This window comes from Alexandromys fortis, unplaced genomic scaffold (assembly GCF_014885135.2).
Source record: "Alexandromys fortis isolate MF-2015 unplaced genomic scaffold, M_Fortis_MF-2015_v1.1 scaffold_100_3062768_6864082, whole genome shotgun sequence".
Lineage (NCBI taxonomy): Eukaryota > Metazoa > Chordata > Mammalia > Rodentia > Cricetidae > Alexandromys > Alexandromys fortis.
Window position 1 is genome coordinate 2,833,254 of NW_026067993.1, and position 7,996 is coordinate 2,841,249.

The 7,996-nt window shown below is 45.0% G+C and overlaps 1 long non-coding RNA gene across 1 annotated transcript; it reads right to left on the bottom strand.

Moving 5' to 3' along the window:
- Positions 1-559: 559 nt before the first annotated feature.
- On the bottom strand, positions 560-6,722 carry LOC126512277 (uncharacterized). The gene is made up of 3 exons (XR_007594985.1): positions 6,628-6,722; positions 2,103-2,327; positions 560-925 (listed from the first exon to the last, which is right to left on the bottom strand). It is a non-coding gene; the product is annotated as an uncharacterized lncRNA (long non-coding RNA).
- Positions 6,723-7,996: the final 1,274 nt, after the last annotated feature.

A 7,996-nucleotide genomic window follows, 5' to 3' on the forward strand; every position in this document is an offset into this window, starting at 1 on the left:
TGCAATGGAGCCCGTAGAATGATGGAGATGCCAGGACCACAGGTCTCCTGCTAAGGGAAGGTGCAGACCTAGAGTGGATTCCAGAGTCTCTCTCTGTCTCTCTCTGTCTCTCTCTCTCTCTCTGGTGTGTGTGTGTGTGTGTGTGTGTGTGTGTGTGTGTGTGTGTGTGTGTGTGTGTGTGTGTGTTATAGGAGGCAGAGCTGTAGGTGCAGGGCTATTCATCTCTTTGCTGCCCGGATGAAGATAACAAACTCTAGATACTGAACTCAGAGCTTCATGTTTGCACTGAAAGTCTTGGTCTGATCGCTCTTTGTTATGTCGCTATTTCTCCATTTTGAAACGGGAATGCTGACTTGGTATTATTATGTATTAAAACTAAATAGTTGTATTTTCTTTTCCTTTTCCCATTGTATCTCTTTATTATTATTTTATTACTTTAAGAGAATACCAATCCATATTCCCACTCCCTCTCCTCCTTTCACTCCCTTCACACACCCTCCCACCCTCTCCCCTCCAATCCTAAGAGAGGACAAGGTACCCTGCCCTGTGGCAAGTCCAAGGCCCTCCCTACTACATCTATGTTGAGCAAGGTATACATCCAAAGAGAATAAGATTTCAAAAAAGCCAGTACATGCAGTAGAGACAAATCCCGGTGTCACTGTCAGTGGCCCCTCAGTCTGCCCCAAACTGTCAAACCACATTCAGGGGGACTAGTTTGATCCCATGCTCATTCATTCCCAGTCCAGTTGGAGTTGGTGAGCTACCATTAGCTCAGGCAAACTGTCTCAGTGGGTAAACTCCTCATGGTCTTGACCTCCTTGCTCATATTCTCACTTCTTCCACTCTTCAACTGTACCTTGGGAGCTCGTCCAGTGCTCGGATATGGTTCTCTGCCTCTGTTTCCATCTGTTGTGGGGTGAAGGTTCTATGGTGATATTTAAGATAATCATCAGTCTGACTACAGGGCAAGGAAAGTTTAGACACCATCGCCTCTATTGCTTAGGGACTTAGTTGGGGTCATCCCTGTGGATTCCTGGGCATTTTTCTAGAGCCAGATTTCTTGCTAGCCCCATAATGGCTCCCTCAATCAAGATATCTCTTTCCTTGCTCTCATATCTGTTCTTCCTCCATCTCAACTATCCCATTCCCTCAAGTTCTCCTCAACCCTCCCCTTCTCCCCTTCCTTCTACCCCCTCACCCCCATGCTCCCAATTTTGTCAGGTGATCTTGTCTGTTTCCATATCCCAGGGGGATCTATACATGTTTTTTTTTTAATTTTGTAGGTATGTATGGGATGAACAGATGGTTCAGCCATTAAAGGCTAGGCTCACAACGAAAACTATAGGAGTTTACAGATAAAGGATTGTCTTGACTCTCAGAAGAAACTCAGGCTTTGGACTTTTAAACAGTGTTGTAACTGCTAAAGGCAATGGGGACTTTCAAAGTTGGACCGGACACATTTTGCACTATGAAATGGCCCCGAGCCTATAGGGACAAGAAGCAGAAGGCTATGGCTTAAACATGATGTGTTTGGGTGTCAAGTTGACAAGGGGTGGACTTGAAATAGTTAATATTGACTATCAAGTTGAGTGGATCTGGAATCACTGAGAGACGAATTTCTTCTAGGCATGCCTAGGAGGGATTAGCTAAAATTAGGTTAATCGAGATGGGAAGCCACTCCCTCTCAAATTCATAACCTCTTTTTTAAATCATTCTTCATATATGTTTACATACACAAATAAACGCATAAACACAGTATACTGAGCCCTTTCAGTGCCGCTAGTGTGTGTGTTTTGGGGACTGGTCACTGGAACCAACTGGGAACTCACCCTAAATTGGTTTTCCCTCTCTCAGCAACTCTTGGCTGCCCATTTTGAGACTATTTTACCTGTGCAACCTGAAATTAGCCACGAGGTGGCAGGGTAGGACAAGAAGAGGCAGTTTAAGTCAAGCCCGCCCCCAGGCCCACCCCGCACCCCCCAAGAAGGTGTAAATTGGGTCAGGCTGGCTTTCGGAGCCCCTCCCATAGGAGCCCTTCTCTCTTCCTTTAATCCCTTTCAACTCAAGTGCTTAGTGGCTTATGAGGTGATTTGAGGGCCTACTTGAGAGCGTAAATTTCCACTCCGGCATTCCTTTTTGAATTGTAGGTTTCTAGTTTTCCTTGAACACCAAGGAAATCGGAAGTCCTGCTCCAATTTTCAGTCAAATGAGGCCAATCTCTGTGAGAGCCCTCCAAGTCCTTCAAATAATACTGCCAATGAACATTGTGCACTTCTAGGTCAGAAAAGTCTCGAACCCAAGAGCTTTGATCCTCACCACCATTTTACCTGTTAAACAAAAGCAAAATAAGAAAACCCCACCTTAATTGACAAGCAAATGGTGAGAATGAGCTAAGAACGTTGGGCTGGTAAGTGGCCAGGCTGGAGCCCTGGTGGCAGAGCCACTCCTTAGAACTTCATCCCCTTGTCTCTGCACGGTCCAGTGCATGGCTGTTCCATTGCATAACATCGTTCGAGAGGAGAATTAAGTTTTCAGGGTTGGAAGGTTTGGTGGGAGTGATATTGCCTGTTCTGGGTGGATTTAGAGAGGAAGCCACCGGGAACACCCAGACTTTGCTACCAAGACTGTGGAATGGGCACACCCCTACTCTCACTGTTACCCTTCAGTGACCGGCAGAAGTGCACCCAAACATTGTTCGGGTCATGCCCTGAGACTCAGTGACTGTGGAGGCTTATTGAATCTCTGTGGAGCAGGCCCCCACCACAATGAGATCAGACAAACAGCCCTGGCTCAAGATCCCATGCCAGTGTTGAGCAGCCTTCAGCCTTGGTGGGAAAGCTGATAGTCCCCAGGCTCGGGATTCTAGCTGCAACTGAAAAGACCATAGCGGTGATTTCCGGGACAACCCCCTACCCCTAAATACTCACTGTCTTAGCTTCTCTCTCTGTTGCTGTAATGAAAGACTCTACAGAAGAAGCTTAAGGGACAAGGAACTTGTTCTGTCTCACACTTGCAGGGTACAGTTCCTGTGGCAAGAACAGGAAATAACCTGTAACACTGCATCCATAATTAGGACGCAGAGAAGGATGTATGAATTCATGCTACTAGAGAATGGTGCCACTTCCTGTGTGTGTGGTGTGCATGTGGTTTATTTGTGGTATGTGTATGATATGTGTTGTGTGTGGTGTGTGTGTATGGTGAGTGTATAATGTGTGTGTTTTTTGTGTGTGGTGTTTTGATGTGTATGTTGGGTGTGTGGTCTGTATGCATGTGTGGTATATGTGTGTGTGTGTAATGGCTCTCCTTACCACAATTAATGAAATGAAGATCACCCCCCACCCCACAGGCACACCAGGGGTCCATCTCCCAGGTGACTCTAGAGCCCATAAAGCCGACAACTCTTCCTCAGTGCCTCTGACTTCTCCAGTCTAAGAGAGTGGGGGAGGAGACAGGAGGTGCATGCTCACTGGAATGTTTGGGAATGTCAGCCACTCACGGAAGCCACAGATTTCCATCTCCTTAGCCTACTGTTCCCAGTGTTCCTCGCCTGCTCAGTTACCCAGGACTTGAGTGACTCGTCATGCCACTGAAACTCAAGGAGCTTGCAAACGACACTAGCAAGCCACACTGAGTTATTTCATAGTTCACAACTCAAAATCCTGGAGAGGTGGCAGTTTGCAACCCTATTGAGATAGATAGATTTTTCCCCCAAAAATGAGCCTCTAAATATTTTTTTTGTTTTATTTTTTTGGGGGGGGAGGGAGAAGAGGGTTTCTCTGTATAAAATCCCTGGTTGCCCTGGAACTCATTTGTAGAGCAAACTGGCCTCTAACTCTCAGAGATCTGCCTGTCTCTCTAGTGCTGGGGTTAAAGGTATGTACCACCACTGTCCAGCATCTTTTACTCTAAAATTAATATTTATGAATGCTGAAAAAACAACTAAGACATAGATAATAGTAAAGAAGATTTATGGAACACTCAGAATGTACCAGGATCATTTAAATAACTTTTAAAACCTAAAATTAAACCAGACGATAGTGGCGCATGCCTTTAATCTCAGTACTCGGGAGGCAGAGGCAGAACTCTGTGAGTTCGAGGCCAGCTTGGTCTACAAAGTGAGTTCAAGAACAGTCAGAACTAAACAGTGAAACCCTGTCTCAAAACAAACAAACAAAAAGTCCTGGAATTAAGCCCCGGCTACTCAGATCAGGATGGCTCTGGCAACAGCATGGCCCCTGGACACCAACAAGACAACAGTTGCGGCCCAGACCCAGGGTTCATGTGGCCTTAGGTGGCACCATGGGATGTGAGCATCAACATAGGCTGCAGTAGGACCACAAGCCCAGACATAGTCCTCGGCAGCACACTGCCACCACTGTCTCAGGTAGCAGCAAAGGCTGCCCAGATGGGTAAGGCCCAGTGGCAGTGTGGATCATGGGCCCAAACACGGCCCCAGGAGGCAGTCCAGCCCACTGGAATGAGCACACCGCTTTATGGCAACAGGAATCATGGACATTAACACAGACCCTGGCTACTGTAAGACCAGGTACCCAGATACGGCCATGGGCAGCTGCAGCCCTGCCTGGTTGTCACCATGGACCCTGGTGTCTACTCCTCACTGACCTCACCAAGGTTGCAGGTATCAAACAGGCCTCCCACATCTGCCCACTCCTCGCTGTCTTCATTTTCTTCTTCCTGCATCTTTCCAGAGTGCATGGACCATTCTCCTTCTCTTTCTCTCCCATTTTTTCACCACATATTTCCTTATTATATAATAAGGCCTGCCAGGCCAGGCCTTGAGGACCCTGGCTGGCCTGACTCCATCTGAGTGGCTAGGCATTAGGCAGGGGTGGCTGTCTTCCCTGATATGATGTCTTATAAAAATAAAATTAATTCTGCCATTAAAGATTTTGAATGTCAATATATTTTTGAATTGTTTGAAGTTTTACGGTGGCCAAGGAAGCTCCATGTTGAAATGTACACAGGTGGTGAGCATGTGATTTGGCTCCAAATTCTAGAACGAACAGACCCTCGGTGACCTCTAGAACATTATCCTACCTCTGTGAGCCTCAATTCTCTCATATGTAAAGTAGAGAACGCCATTACAACACAGTGCCTCAAAGGGCTCACGTATGTCAGATGAAGTGATGTATGCTCACTTAGAACTCATGGTACGTGGGCGGCATGGCATCGTTATTAACATTTATCCTATATAAACTTATATAGGGTATAACTTATATCCCCTGTCCATGTGAGTACTCGCATGAGGAGAGGGTCTATTGTTTCCTTGTCTGGTGTCCAGTGACTCCCGTTTCTTCCATCATACAAAGTCTGTTGGAAGAATGACCCGGATTCCCTGGCCGCGAACTGCAGCTATCTAGGCCTTCTCTCTCTAGTTTCCACCATTAGGGACCATGTGGACATGGAAGCCATTCCTGATTGAGCCTTAGAGTTCCCTCGGCCACTTGGGCATTTCTTACTTGCCTTTCAGGGCACCTTGTAGATAGATTAAGTAATTGTGGTGGCTCTTGCCCTTGGCGGTTCTTAGTTTACACTCACCACATTGACTCTGTCTTCTAACTTGGTTTCAAGATTCTAATTTCCCTTATATCCATGATAAATCTGCTTCAATATTGCCCTGGTCAAGGTTGGAGAGATGACTCAGCAGTTAAGAGCACTTATTCTCCTTCAGGGGACCTGGGTTTGGTTTCCAGACCCATAAGGTGATTCACAATGATTTATAACAGTAGTTTCAGGGGAATCCAGTGCTGGCTTCTGGCCTGTATGAGTACCAGACACACAGGTGGTACACATAAGTACATGAAATACATGTAGGCAAATACACACACACACACACCATATAAAATATAAACAAATAAAATTTAAAAGATTGTCCCGTTCTTTGTCTGTATCATTCTTTTCTAAATGTAGTTAAGGCAGCAATTTGGTTGAGGTACCTTATAGGTTTCTGTCTTAGTCTGAGGCTGTAACAGAGTGCCAGAGGCTGGGTAGCTTATAAACAATACAAATTATTTTATCTCATAGTTCTAGGAAGTCCCAGGCTCAACACTGTATCTGCAAAGAACCTTTCTTCTACCTCATCCCAATGTGCAAGGCAGAAGATCAAGGACAGTGAAAGCCAGAATGCAAGAGGAAGCAGAATTTGATGTCTTGCTTTATTTGAGGTAAAGTCTCACTATGCAGATCAGGCTGGCCTTGAACTCAATGATCCTTCTGCCTTTCTGAGTGCCGGAACTGCAAACACATGCCACCATGATCAGATGAATTTCGTGTGTGTGTGTGTGTGTATGTGTGTGTGTATGTGTGCGTGCGCGCGTGTGCGCAGGCACAACTGCAGTGACCACGGAGGCCAGAAAGAGATACAGCATCTCCTGGGTCTGGACTTAAAGGCTGTGGTGATTACCTGATGTGGATGCTGGGAATTGAATTCTCATCCTCTGCAAGAGCAGAGCATCCTCTTAACCATTGAGCCATCTCTCCAGTCATCTCACTTTTAAAACAAGGTTACTCTCATGGTAACAAAACTATTTATCTGCTCACATAAGATTAGTCCTGTCAAGAGAGCAAAGACAGATGGCCACCTACTCATCTCTGATTAAGACTCACCTCCCAACGTTCTTCTACTGTGGAGTAATTTTCTAAGACACAGCTTTTGAGGGACAGGTTCAAGTCATAGCATGTTTCTAGTCTGCATGTGCTCCACTAGGGACTAGGCCACAAAAACTTGTAAAGTATCACTAAGAAATTCAATATTTGATTCTGGCAAGTAATTTTAATTCCTTTCCAATGTAAACACTGTCAATTATTTCTCCATTTCCTTGTAATACCTAATGTTGCAAGTCTTAACTAGGAATGAAAAAAGAACATTCCACGGAATTAGGCTGGACAGTGGAGTGGGGTGTGTGCTAAAGCCATCTTTTCCAGGGGATCCTGGAGTTTCAAGGAATTAGACCAGAAATCAGAGTGAATGTGTCAAGGAAACATGGTGAACACCAGCAAGGACAGAAAGCCAGAAGTATCAATGTACTTAGGTAGCCTGTTAGCAAAAGGCGGATGTGATCATGTGGTTGAGAATTAAATCAATTCAGAGACTATGCATCACCTTAAAATAACAACTTAACTCTTGAGTGTAAAAAAAGAAATGGCATCCTATATGTCTTGGAGGTTTTGGTTTTGACTGTTCTTCTGTTTTAACCCAGCATACTAAATGGTATGGAATTTTACAAATGGTTCTAGATTTTTTCACATGCACCTTTCTGCTCAGTATGAAGGGATTTCTGCTAGAGTCCAGCCTCAGCTTGGGTTCAGGTCCTGAGATGGGAAAGGGTAGTTGGTGCAAGGAAAACTTTGGACTACCAGGTGGATGACACTTAAGTGGCCCCTCATAGATGGAGCCAGCCTGAGTAGCTCTAGCTATCTTTATTTGTATTTAAAAAGGTTTTCTTACCAGGGTTATGTGCACAGCTTTATTATTGGCTATTTTTGACTTTTAAGGAATACATCATTTTTAAGAAGTACATTGTAATCATTATGAGAGCCCCCATTGCTCCCCTTTATGCTTCCCCAAGTACACTTTCCCACCTGCTACGTAACCTTATTCTAGACGTAGAGTTCAGCATTTTTTCAGGCTTAACTCTGAAGTCAGACACACCCTGCTCTTGCAGCGCTTATGCCAGTAAGCAGCTACTCTCAGTTACAAAGTTAAAAAGTAACAGGCATGGGTATAAGGCTATAAGAATAATGAAATTCAAACCCAAACAATTCTTTCATGTCTGCAACTTATGCTTTCATATGCAGGCAGGTCTATTGTCACAACTTTCTGGGTTCACATCTGGATAAAGCTGATGGTTATTCTTCCCTGGTAGGATGCAAAGGCCCTTCCAGTTTTGAGAAAGCTAGCTAGTAGGGATGAAACTTCCAGGGATGCCCCCAGGTTGATTTCATCATGTTCTAGAACTCGGTGTGTGGTATCATC